The sequence below is a fragment of the Pan troglodytes genome, chromosome 19 (assembly GCF_028858775.2).
Source record: "Pan troglodytes isolate AG18354 chromosome 19, NHGRI_mPanTro3-v2.0_pri, whole genome shotgun sequence".
NCBI classification, from domain to species: domain Eukaryota; kingdom Metazoa; phylum Chordata; class Mammalia; order Primates; family Hominidae; genus Pan; species Pan troglodytes.
This window is the reverse complement of record NC_072417.2, coordinates 3,205,254-3,220,323: the sequence shown is the minus strand read 5'-3', so window position 1 is coordinate 3,220,323 and position 15,070 is coordinate 3,205,254.

The following is a 15,070-nucleotide window of genomic DNA, read 5'->3' as shown; positions in this document are numbered from 1 at the left end:
GTTTACACATCACGGTGTTGATATTACCATGTTTATAGGGATAGCGGTGCAATTATTTCCACATTAATGCAGATAGCGGTGTAGTTATTAGCCTGTTCATACAGATAGCGGTGTAGATATTTCCATGTATAAACAGATGTCTGTGTATATATTTCCATGATTAAACAGATGGCGGTGTAGATATTTCCTTGTTTACACAAATAGCGGTGTAGATATTTCCATGTTTATATGGATCACGGTGTAGATATTTCCTTGTTTATACAAATAGCGGTGTAGTTATTTCCATGTTTATAGAGATAGCGGTGTAGATATTTCCATGTATATACAGATGGCTGTTTAGATATTTCCATGTTTATACAGATGGCTGTGTAGATATTTCCATGTTTATACAGATGACTTTGTAGGTATTTCCATGTTTATACAGATGGCGGTGTAGATATTTCCATGTTTATAGAGATAGCTGTGTAGGTATTTCCATGTTTATACAGATAGCGGTGTAGATATTTCCATGTTCATAGAGATAGCCTTCTTGATTTTTCCATGTTTATAGAGATAGCGGTGTGGATATTTCCATGTTTATACAGATAGGGGTGTAGATATTTCCATGTTGATAGAAATAGCGGTGTAGATATTTCCATATTTATACAGATAACGGTGTAGAAATTTCCATGTTTATACAGATAGCGTTGTAAATATTTCCATGTTTATACAGATCACGGTGTAGATATTTCCATGTTTATACCGATCGTGGTGTAGGTATTTCCATGTTTATACAGATCATGGTGTAGGTATTTCCACATTTATACAGATCGCGGTGTTGATATTACCATGTTTATTGGGATAGCGGTGCAAATATTTCCACATTTATACAGATAGCGGTGTAGTTATTAACTTGTTTATACAGATAGCGGTGTAGATATTTCCATGTATAAACCGATTTCTGTGTAGATATTTCCATGTTTATACAGAGAGCGGTGTAGATATTTCCATGTTTATACAGATCGCTGTGTAGATATTCCATGTTTATACAGATCGCGGTGTAGATATTTCCATGTTCCTACACATGACTGTGTTGGTATTTCCATGTGTATACAGATGGCTTTGTAGATATTTCCATGTTTATAGAGATAGCGGTGTAGATATTTCCATGTTTATACAGATTGCGGTGTAAATATTTCCATGTTTATGCAGATCGTGGTTTAGATATTTCCATGTTTATACAGATACCGGTGTAGAAATTTCCATGTTTATACAGACCGCAGTGTAGATATTTCCATGTTTATACAGATAGCGGTGTACATATTTCCACGTATATACCGATCGCGGTGTAGATATTTCCATGTTTATAGAGATGGCGGTGTAGATATTTCCATGTTCATAGAGATAGCGGTGTTGATTTTTCCATGTTTATAGAGATAGCGGTGTGGATATTTCCATATTTATACAGATAGGGGTGTAGATATTTCCATGTTTATAGAGATGGCAGTGTAGATATTTAGATGTTTATAGAGATAGCAGTGGAGATATTTCCATGTTTATACAGATAGCGGTGTAGATATTTCCATGTTTATACTGATCGTGGTGTAGACATTTCCATGTTTATAGAGATGGCGGTGTAGATATTTCCATGTTCATAGATATAGCGGTGTTGATTTTTCCATGTTTATAGAGATAGCGGTGTGGAAATTTCCATATTTATACAGATAGGGGTGTAGATATTTCCATGTTTATAGCGATGGCGGTGTAGATATTTCCATGTTTATACAGATCACGGTGTAGATATTCCCTTGTTTATACAAATAGCCGTGTAGTTATTTCAATGTTTATACAGATAGCGGTGTAGATATTTCCATTTATATATAGATGGCTGTGTAGATATTTCCATGTTTATACAGATGACTTTGTAGGTATTTCCATGTTTATACAGATCGCGGTGTAGATATTTCCATGTTTATAGAGATAGCTGTGTAGATATTTCCATGTTTATACAGATAGCGGTGTAGATATTTCCATGTTTATACAGATCGCGGTGTAGATATTTCCATGTTTATACAGATGGCTTTGTAGATATTTCCATGTTTATACAGATGGCTTTGTAGATATTTCCATGTTTTTAAAGATGGCAGTGTAGATATTTCAATGTTTATAGAGATGGCGCTGTAGGTATTTCCATGTTTAAACAGATAACGGTGGAGATATTTCCATGTTTATACAGAGAGCAGTGGAGATATTTCCACGTTTATACACATAGTGGTGTACATATTTCCATGATTATAGAGACAGTGGTGTAGGTATTTCCATGTTTATACAGATAGCGGTGCAGTTATTTCCATGTTCATACAGATACCGGTGTAGATATTTCCATGTTTATACAGACCGCAGTGTAGATATTTCCATGTTTATAGAGATAGCAGTGTAGATATTTCCATGTTTGTACAAATGGCGGTGTTGATGTTTCCATCTATACACAGATTGCCGTGTAGGTATTTCCATGTGTATACAGATGGCATTGTAGATATTTCCATGTTTATACAGATGGTGGTGTAGATATTTCCATGTTTACACAGATGACTGTATAGGTATTTCCATGTTTATACAGATGGTGGTGTAGATATTTCCATGTTTATAGAGATAGCGGTGTAGATATTTCCATATTTATACAGATAACGGTGTAGAAGTTTCCATGTTTATACAGATAGCGGTGTAAATATTTCCATGTTTATACAGATCACGGTGTAGATATTTCCATGTTTATAGAGATAGCGGTGTAGATATTTCCATGTTTTACAGATAGCGGTGTAGATATTTCCATGTTTATACAGACCGCGGTGTAGATATTTCCATGTTTATACAGATAGCGGTGCAGATATTTCCACGTTTGTACAGATGGCGGTGTTGATATTTCCATCTATACGCAGATGACCGTGTAGATATTTCCATGTTTATTCAGATGGCGGCACTAATATTTCCATGGATATGTAGATGGCGTTGTAGATATTTCCATGTTTATACAGATAGCGGTGTAGTGATTTCCATGTTTATATAGAGAGCGGTGTAGATATTTCCCTGTATGTACACATGGCTGTGTAGATATTTCCATGTTTATACAGATGGCTGTGTAGATATTTCCATGTTTATACAGACAACATTGTAAGTATTTCCATGTTTATACAGATGGCAGTGTAGATATTTAGATGTTTATAGAGATAGCAGTGGAGATATTTCCATGTTTATACAGATAGCGGTGTAGATATTTCCATGTTTATACTGATCGTGGTGTAGACATTTCCATGTTTATAGAGATGGCGGTGTAGATATTTCCATGTTCATAGATATAGCGGTGTTGATTTTTCCATGTTTATAGAGATAGCGGTGTGGAAATTTCCATGTTTATACAGATAGGGGTGTAGATATTTCCATGTTTATAGCGATGGCGGTGTAGATATTTCCATGTTTATACAGATCACGGTGTAGATATTCCCTTGTTTATACAAATAGCCGTGTAGTTATTTCAATGTTTATACAGATAGCGGTGTAGATATTTCCATTTATATATAGATGGCTGTGTAGATATTTCCATGTTTATACAGATGACTTTGTAGGTATTTCCATGTTTATACAGATGGCGGTGTAGATATTTCCATGTTTATAGAGATAGCTGTGTAGATATTTCCATGTTTATACAGATAGCGGTGTAGATATTTCCATGTTTATACAGATCGCGGTGTAGATATTTCCATGTTTATACAGATCGCGGTGTAGATATTTCCATGTTTATACAGATAGCGGTGTAGATATTTCCATGTTTTTACAGATATCAGTGTAGATATTTCCATGTTTACACAGATTGTGGTGTAGATATTTCCATCTTTCTACAGATGGCATTGTAGATATTTCCATGTTTATACAGATGGCGGTGTAGATATTTCCATGTTTATATAGATGGTGGTATAGATATTACCATGTTTATACAAATAGCGGTGTAGATATTTCCATGTTTATACAGATCGTGGTGAAGATATTTCCATGTTTATACAGATCGCGGTGTAGATATTTCCATGTTTATACAGATCGCTGTGTTGATATTTCCATGTTTATACAGATAGCGGTGTAGATATTTCCATGTTTATACAGATAGCGGTGTAGGTATTTCCATGTTTATAGAGATAGCGGTGTAGGTATTTCCATGTTTATAGACATAGCGGTGTAGATATTTCCATGTTTATATAGATGGCGTTGTAGATATTTCCATGTTTATACTCATTGCGGTGTTGGTATTTCCACATTTATACAGATAGCGATGTAGATACTTCCATGTTTATACAGCTCGCGGTGAAGATATTTATATCTTTATGCAGATGTCATTGTAGATATTTCCTTATACACACTGATGGCGGTGTAGATGTTTCCATGTTTATACAGATGGCGGAGTAGTTAGTTCCATGTTTGTGGAGATGGCAGTGTAGATATTTTCATGTTTATAGAGATGGAGGTGTAGATATTTCCATGTTTGTAGAAATAGCAGTGTAGATATTTACATGTTTATACAGATGGCTGTGTAGATATTTCCATGTGTATTCAGATGGCATTGTAGATATTTCCATGTTTATACAGATGACTGTATAGGTATTTCCATGTTTAAAGATGGCAGTGCAGATATTTCCATGTTTATAGAGATAGCGGTGTAGATACTTCCATGTTTGTACAGATGGCGGTGTTGATATTTCCATCTATACACAGATGTCCGTGTAGATATTTCCATGTTTATACAGATGGCGGCGTAGATATTTCCATGGACATGCAGATGGCGGTGTAGATATTTCCATGTTTATACAGATAGCGGTGTAGATATTTCCATGTTTACACAGATGTTGGTGTAGATATTTCCGTGTTTATACACCTGGCGGAGTAGATAATTCCATCTTTAAGGAAATGGCAGTGTAGATATTTTCATGTTTATAGAGATGGCGGTTTAGATATTTCCATATTTATAGAGATACCGGTGTAGATATTTCCATCTTTCTACAGATGGCAGTGTAGATATTTCCATGTTTATACAGCTGGCGGTGTAGATATTTCCATATTTATACAGATGTCTGTGTAGATATTTCCATGTTTATACAGATGGTATTGTAGGAATTTCCATGTTTATTCAGATGACTTTGTAGATATTTCCATGTTTTTACAGATGGCAGTGTAGATATTTCAATGTTTATAGAGATGGCGCTGTAGGTATTTCCATGTTTAAACAGATATCGGTGGAGATATTTCCATGTTTATACAGAGAGCAGTGGAGATATTTCCACGTTTATACACATAGCGGTGTACATATTTCCATGATTATAGAGACAGCGGTGTAGGTATTTCCATGTTTATACAGATAGCGGTGCAGTTATTTCCATGTTTATACAGATACCGGTGTAGATATTTCCATGTTTCCACAGATGTTGGTGTAGATATTTCCGTGTTTATACACATGGCAGAGTAGATACTTCCATCTTTATGGAGAAGGCAGTGTAGAGATTTTCATGTTTATAGTGATGGCGGTTTAGATATTTCCATATTTATAGAGATAGCGGTGTAGATATTTCCATCTTTCTACAGATGGCATTGTAGTTATTCCCATGTTTATACAGCTGGCGGTGTAGAAATTTCCATATTTATACAGATGTCTGTCTAGATATTTCCATGTGTATACAGATGGTATTGTAGGTATTTCCATGTTGATACAGATGGTGGTGTAGATATTTCCATGTTTATTCAGATGACTGTGTAGATATTTCTATGTTTTTACAGATGTCAGTGTAGATATTTCAATGTTTATAGAGATGGGGCTGTAGATATTTCCATGTTTATACAGATAACGGTGGAGAAATTTCCATGTTTATACAGAGAGCAGTGGAGATATTTGCATGTTTATACACATAGCGGTGTACATATTTCCATGTTTATAGAGACAGCGTTGTAGGTATTTCCATGTTTATACAGATAGCGGTGCAGGTATTTCCAAGTTTACACAGATGCCTATGCAGATATTTCCATATTTATACAGAGGGCTGTGTATATATTTCTATGTTTCTACAGATGGCAATGTAGATATTTGAATGTTCCTACACATGACTGTGAAGGTATTTCCATTTTTATACAGATGTCTTTGTAGATATTTCCATGTTTATAGAGATAGCGGTGCAGATATTTCCATGTTTATACAGATAGTGGTGTATATATTTCCATGTTTATAAAGATCGTGGTCTAGATATTTCCATGTTTATACAGATACCGGTGAAGATATTTCCATGTTTATACAGACCGCAGTGTAGATTTTTCCATTTTTAGAGAGATAGCAGTGTAGATATTTCCATGTTTGTAGAGATGGCGGTGTTGATGTTTCCATCTATACACAGATTGCCGTGTAGGTATTTCCATGTGTATACAAATGGCATTGTAGATATTTCCATGTTTATACAGATGGCGGTGTAGTTATTTCCATGTTTATACAGATAACTTTTTAAGTATTTCCATGTTTATACAGATGGCGGTGTAGATATTTCGATGTTTATAGATATAGCAGTGGAGATATTTCCATGTTTATACAGATAGCGGTGTAGATATTTCCATGTTTATACTTATCGTGGTGTAGATATTTCAGTGTTTATAGAGATGGCGGTGTAGATATTTCCATGTGAATACAGATGGCATTGTAGATATTTCCATGTTTATACAGATGACTGTACAGGTATTTCCATGTTTTCACAGATGGCAGTGCAGATATTTCCATGTTTATACAGATGGCGGCGTAGATATTTCCATGGACATGCAGATGGCGGTGTACATATTTCCATGTTTATACAGATAGCGGTGTACATATTTCCATGTTTACACAGATGGTGGTGTAGATATTTCCGTGTTTATAAACATGGCGGAGTAGATACTTCCATCTTTATAGAGATGGCAGTGTAGATATTTTCATGTTTATAGAGATGGCGGTGTAGATATTTCCATATTTATAGAGATAGCGGTGTAGATATTTCCATGTTTTGAGAGATAGCGGTGTAAATATTTCCATGTTTATACAGATAGCCGTGTAAATGTTTACACGTTTATAGGGATAGCGTTTTAGATATTCCCACGTTTATACAGATAGCGGTGTAGATATTTCCCCGTTTATCGAGATAGCGGTGTAGAAATTTCCACGTTTATACAGATAGCGGTGATGATATTTTCACTTTTTTACAGATTGCGGTGCAGATATTTCCACGTTTATACACATACCGGTGTAGATATTTCCATGTTTATGCAGATAGCCGTGTAGATATTTCCACTTTTGTAGACGTAGCGATGTAGATATTTCCACGTCTATACAGATAGCGGTGTAGGTATTTCCACGTTAATACAGATAACGGTGTAGATAATTCCAGGTTTATAGAGACAGCGGTGTAGATCTTTCCATGTTTATACACATAGCGGTGTAGATATTTCCATGTTTATACACTCAGTGGTGTATATATTGCCATGTTTAAACAGATAGCCGTGTATATATTTCCATGTTTATACAGACAGCGGTGTAGATATTTCCATGTTTATAGAGATAGCTTTGTAAATATTTCCATGTGTATACAGATAGCGGTGTATTTCCTTGTTTATAGAGATAGCGGTGTAGATATTTCCATGTTTATACAGATAGCGGTGTAGATATTTCCACATTTATACTTATAGCGGTGTAGATATTTCCAGGTTTATAGAGTTAGCGGTGTAGATGTTCCCACGTTTATAGAGATAGCGGTGTAGATATTTCCATGTTTTTTGAGATAGCGGTGTATATATTTCCACTTTTATAGAGATAGCGGTGTAGATATTTCCATGTTTCTAGAGATAGCGGTGTAGATATTTCCATGTTTATAGAGACAGTGGTGTATATATTTGCGTGTTTATAGAGATAGCATTGTAGATATTTCCATGTTTATAGAGACAGTGGTGTAGATATTTCCATGTTTATACAGATAGAGGTGTAGATATTTCCATGTTTATACAGATCAGTGTGTAGATATTTCCATGTTTATACAGATGAGTGTGTAGATATTTCCATGTTTTTAAAGATGGCTGTGTAGATATTTCCATGTTTATACAGATAGCGGTGTAGGTATTTCCATGTTTCTACAGATCGCGGTGTAGATATTTTCATGTATTTAAAGATAGCGGTGAAGATGTTTCCATCTTTATACAGGTAGCGGTGTAGATATTTCCATGTTTATACAGATGGCGGTGTAGATATTTCCAGGTTTATTGAGATAGCGGTGTAGACATTTCCATGTTTATACAGATAGTGGTGAAGATATTTCCATGTTTATAGAGATAGCGGTGTAGATATTTCCATATTTATACATATAGCAGTGTAGATATTTACATGTTTATAGTGATAGTGGTGTATGTATTTCCATGTTTATAGTGATAGCGGTGTAGATATTTCCATGTTTACACGGATAGCGGTGTAGATCTTTCCATGTTTATACAGATAGCGGTGTTGATATTTTCATGTTTATACAGATAGCGGTGTTGATATTTCCATGTTTATACAGATACCGGTGTAGATATTTCCATGTTAATACAGATGGCTGTGTAGATATTTCCATGTATATAGAGATGGCTGTGTAGATATTTCCATGTTTATACAGATGGCAGTGTAGATATTTCCATGTTTATGCAGATGGTGGTGTTGATATTTCCGTGTTTACAGAGATAGCGGTGTAGATATTTCCATGTTTTCACAGATTGCGGTGTAGGTGTTTCCATCTTTACACAGATAGTGGTGTAGATATTTCCCAGTTTACACAGATAGCTGTGTAGATATTTCCATGTTTACACAGATTGCATTGTAGATATTTCCATGTTTACACAGATAGCGTTGTAGATATATCCATGTTTATACACATAGCAGTGTAGGTATTTCCATGATTATACAGATAGCGGTGTAGATATTTCCATGTTTATACAGATAGCGGTGTACATATTTCCATATTTATAGAGATAGCGGTGGAGATATTTCCATGTTTATACAGATATTTATGTAGATATTTCCATGCTTATACAGATAGCCATGTAGATATTTCCATGTTTATAGAGATAGCGGTGTAGATATTTCCATGTTTATACAGATGGCTGTGTAGATATTTCCATCTGTATAGAGATGGCAGTCTTGATATTTCCATGTTTATAGAGATGGTGGTGTAGATATTTCCATGTTTATACAGATGACTGTGTAGATATTTCCATGTTTATACAGATGGCGGTGTAGATATTTCCATCTTTATAGAGATAGCGGTGTAGGTATTTCCATGTTTACACAGATAGCAGTGTAGATATTTCCATGTTTATAGAGATAGCGGTGTAGATAATTCCATGTTTATAGAGATAACGGTGTAGATATTTACATGTTTATACAGATAGTGATGTAGATATTTCCATGTTTCCACATATAGCAGTGCAGATATTTCCATGTTTACACAGATAGCGATGCAGATATTTCTATGTTTATACAGATGTCGGTGTAGATTTTTCCGTGTTTATGCAGACGACGGGGTAGATATTTCCATGGTTGTGCCGATGGCGGTGTAGATATTTCCAAGTTTATAGACATGGTGGTATAGATGTTTCGATGTTTATAGAGATGGCGGTGTAGGTATTTCCATGTTTATAGAGAGGGCGGTGTAGTTATTTCCATGTTTATAGTGATAGTGTTGTAGATATTTCCATGTTGAAGCAGATAGCGGTGTAGATATTTCCATGTTTATTTGGATAGCGTTGTTGATATTTCCATGTTTATAGGGTTGTGGTGTAGATATTTCCATATTTATACAGATTGCGGTTTAGGTATTTCCATGTTTATACAGATGGCAGTATAGATATTTCCATGTTTATACAGGTGGTGGTGTAGATATTTCCATGTTTATACAGATGACTATGTAGATATTTCCATGTTTATAGAGATAGCGGTGTAGATATTTCCAAGTTTATAGAGATAGAGGTGTAGATATTTCCATCTTTATACAGATAGCGGTGTAGACATTTCCATGTTTATACAGATAGCGGTGTAGATATTTCCATATTTATACGGATAGCGGTATAGATATTTCCATGTTTATACAGATAGCGGTGTAGACATTTCCATGTTTTTGCAGATAGCGGTGTAGATATTTCCATGTCTACAGAGATGGCGGTGTAGGTATTTCCATGTTTATAGAGATAGTGTTGTAGATATAAGCATGTTTATACCGATAGCGGTGTAGGTATTTCCATGTTTATACAGATAGCTGTGTTGGTATTTCCATGTTTATACAGATAGCGGTGTGGATATTTCTATCTTTATGCAGCTCGCGGTATAGATATTTCCATCTTTATACAGATGGCAGTGTAGATATTTCCATGTTTAAACAGATAGCGGTGTAGGTATTTCCATGTTTATACAGATAACGTTGTAGATATTTCCATGTTTATACAGATAGCAGTGGAGATATATTCATGTTAACACACATAGCGGTGTAGATATTTCCATGTTTATAGAGATAGTGGTGTAGATATTTCCATGTTTATACAGATCATGGTGTACATATTTCCACGTTTACACAAATAGCGTTGTAGATATTTCCATGTTTATTCAGATAGCAATGTAGATATTTCCATGTTTATACAGATCGCGGTGTAGATATTTCTCTCTACAGATGGCAGTGTAGCCATTTGCATGTTTATACAGTTGGCGGTGTAGAGATTTCCATGATTATATAGATGGCGGTGTAGATATTTCCTTGTTTATGTAAATGTTGGAGAAGTTATCTCCATGTTTATAGAGATGGCGGTGTATATATTTCCATGTTTATACACATAGCGGTGCAGATATTTCCATGTTTATACAGACAGCGGTGGAGATGTTTCCATGTTTATACAGATAGCGATGTAGATATTTCCATGTTTATAGAGATTGTGGTATAGGTATTTCCATATTTACACAGATAGCGGTGGCGATATTTCCATGTTTATGCAGATAGCGGTGGAGGTATTTCCATGCTAATACAGATAGCGATGTAGATATTTCCATGTTTATACAGATGGCTGTGGAGATATTTCCATGTTTATACAGATGGCAGTGTAGATATTTCCATGATTATGCAGATGGTGGTGTTGATATTTCCGTGTTTAGAGAGATAGCGGTGTAGATATTTCCATCTTTGCAAAGATTGCAGTGTAGGTATTTCCATCTTTACACAGATAGTGGAGTAGATATTTCCGAGTTTAAAAAGATAGCTGTGTAGATATTTCCATGTTTACACAGATGGCGTTGTAGATATTTCCATGTTTACACAGATAGCGTTGTAGACATTTCCATGTTAATACAGATAGCGGTGTAGGTATTTCCATGTTTATACAGATAGCGGTGTAGATATTTCCATGTTTATACTGATAGCGGTGTAGATATTTCCATATTTATAGAGATAGCGGTCGAGATTTTTCCATGTTTATACAGATAGCGGTGTAGATATTTCCATGTTTATACAGATAGCGGTGTAGATATTTCCATGTTTATAGAGATAGCGGTGTAGATATTTGCATGTTTATAGAGATAACTGTGTAGATATTTCCATGTTTATACAGATAGCGATGTAGATATTTCCATGTTTACACATATAGGGGTGCTGATATTTCCATGTTTACACAGATAGCGTTGCAGATATTTCCATGTTTATACAGATGGCGGTGTAGATTTTTCCATGTTTATGCAGACGGCGGAGCAGATATTTCCATGGTTATGCAGATGGCGGTGTAGATATTTCCAAGTTTATAGACATGGTGGTATAGATGTTTCCATGTTTATAGAGATGGCGGTGTAGGTATTTCCATGTTTATGGAAATAGTGGTGTAGGTATTTCCATGTTTATAGTGATAGTGGTGTAGATATTTCCATGTTGAAACAGATAGCGGTGTAGATATTTCCATGTTTATGTGGATACCGTTGTTGATATTTCCATGTTTATAGGGATAGCTTTGTAGATGTTTCCATATTTATACAGATAGCGGTTTAGGTATTTCCATGTTTATACAGATGGCAGTATAGATACTTCCATGTTTATACAGATGGTGGTGTAGATATTTCCATGTTTATAAAGATGACGGTGTCGGTATTTCTATGTTTATACAGAAGTCGGTGTAGATATTTTCATGTTTATAGAGATAGAGGTGTAGGTATTTCCATGTTTATACAGATAGCGGTGTAGACATTTCCATGTTTATACAGATAGCGGTGTAGATATTTCCATATTTATACAGATAGCTGTATAGATATTTACATGTTTATACAGATAGCGGTGTAGACATTTCCATGTTTATGCAGATAGCGGGGTAGATATTTTCATGTCTACAGAGATGGCGGTGTAGTTATTTCCATGTTTACAGAGATAGTGTTGAAGATATTTCCATGTTTATACAGATAGTGGTGTAGGTATTTCCATGTTTATACAGATAGTGGTGTTGGTATTTCCATGTTTATACAGATAGTGGTGTAGATATTTCCATGTTTATACAGATTGCGGTGTAGCTAATTCCATGTTTATAGAGATAGCGGTGTAGATATTTCCATGATTATACAGATAGCTGTGTAGTTATTTCCATGTGTATAGAGATGGCAGTGTAGTTATTTCCCTGTTTATACAGATGGCAGTGCAGATATTTCCATGTTTATACAGATAGTAGTGTAAATATTTCCATGTTTATGGAGACAGCTGTGTAGATATTTCCATGTTTATACAGACGGCATTGTAGATATTTCCATGTTTATATAGATAGTGGTGTAGATATTTCCAAGTTTATACAGGTAGAGTTGTAGATATTTCCAAGTTTATGCAGATCTCTGTGTACATATTTCCATCTTTGTACAGATGACAGTGTATATGTTTCTATGTTTATAGAGTTGGTGGTGAAGATATTTTTATGTTTATACAGATGGCGGTGTAGATATTTCCATGTTTATAGAGATGGCGGTGTAGATATTTCCATGTTTACACAGATTTCTGTGTAGATATTTCCATGTTTATGCAGATGGCGGTGTAGATATTTCCATGTTTAAACAGATTTCTGTGTAGATATTTCCATGTTTATAGAGATGGCGGTGTAGATATTTCTATGTTTATAGAGATAGCGGTGTAAATATCTCCATGTTTATAGAGATGGTGGTGGAAGCATTTTCATGTATGTAGAGATAGCGGTGTACATATTTCCATGTTTATACAGATAACGTTGTTGGTATTTCCATGTTTATACAGATAGCGGTGTAGATATTTCCATGTTTATACAGCTCGTGGTGTAGATATTTCCATCTTTATACAGATGGCAGTGTAGATATTTCAATGTTTATACAGATAGCGGTGTAGATATTTCCATGTCCATAGAGAAAGCGGTGTAGTTATTTCCATATTTATACAGATTGCAGTGTAGATATTTCCATCTTTATACAGATGGCGGTGTAGATATTTCCACGTTTATAAAGATGGCAGTGAAGATATTTCCATGTTTATACAGATAGTGGTGTAGATATTTCCAAGTTTATACAGATGGCGGTGTAGATACATCTATCTTTCTGAAGATGGCGGTGTAGGTATTTTCATGTTTATAGAGATGGCGGTGTAGATATTTCCATGTTTATACAGATATCAGTGTAGATATTTCCATCTTTATGCAGATAGCGGTGTAGATATTTCCATGTTTATAGAGATGGCTGTGTAAATATTTCCATGTTTATAGAGATGGTGGTGTAAGTATTTTCATGTTTATAGAGATAGTGGTTTAGATATTTCCATGTTTATACAGATAGCGGTGTTGGTATTTCCAAGTTTATACAGATAGCAGTGTAGATATTTCCATGTATATATAGCTCGTGGTGTAGATATTTCCATCTTTATACAATTGGCAGTGTAGATATTTCCATGTTTATAGAGAAAGCGGTGTAGGTATTTCCTTGTTTATACAGATGTCCGTGTAGATATTTCCAAGTTTATACAGATGGCAGTGTAGATATTTCCATGTTTATACCGATGTCTGTGTAGATATTTCCATGTTTATTCAGATGGCAGTGTAGATATTTCCATGTTTATAGAAATGGCGGTGTAGTTATTTCTATGTTTATAGATATAGCGGTGTAAATATCTCCATGTTTATAGAGATGGTGGTGTAAGTGTTTTCATGTTTATAGAGATAGCAGTGAAGAAATTTCCATGTTTATACAGATAACGGTGTTGGTATTTCCATGTTTATACAGAGAGCGGTGTAGATATTTCCATGTTTATACAGCTCGCAGTGTAGATATTTCCATCTTTATACAGATGGCAGGGTAGATATTTCCATGTTTATACAGATAGCGGTGTAGATATTTCCATGTCTATCGAGATAGCGGTGTAGGCATTTCCATATTTATACAGATTGCGGTGTAGATATTTCCATGTTTATACAAATGGCAGTGTAGATATTTCCATGTTTATACAGATGGCAGTGAAGATATTTCCATGTTTATACAGTTATTGGTGTAGATATTTCCATGTTTATACAGATAGCGGTGTAGATATTTCCATGTCTATCGAGATAGCGGTGTAGGCATTTCCATATTTATACAGATTGCGGTGTAGATATTTCCATGTTTATACAAATGGCAGTGTAGATATTTCCATGTTTACACAGATTGCGATGTAGATATTTCCATCTTTCTAGAGGTGGCATTGTAGATATTTCCATGTTTATACAGATCGCGGTGTTGATATTACCATGTTTATAGGGATAGCAGTGCAAATGTTTCCATATTTATACAGATAGCGGTGTAGTTATTAACATGTTTATACAGATAGCGGTGTAGCTATTTCCATGTATAAACAGATGTCTCTGTAGGTATTACCATGTTTAAACAGATCGCGGTGTAGATATTTCCTTGTTTATACAAATAGCGGTGTAGTAATTTCTATGTTTATACATAACACGGTGTAGATATTTCCTTGTTTATACATATAGCGGTGTAGTTATTTCCATGTTTATACAGATA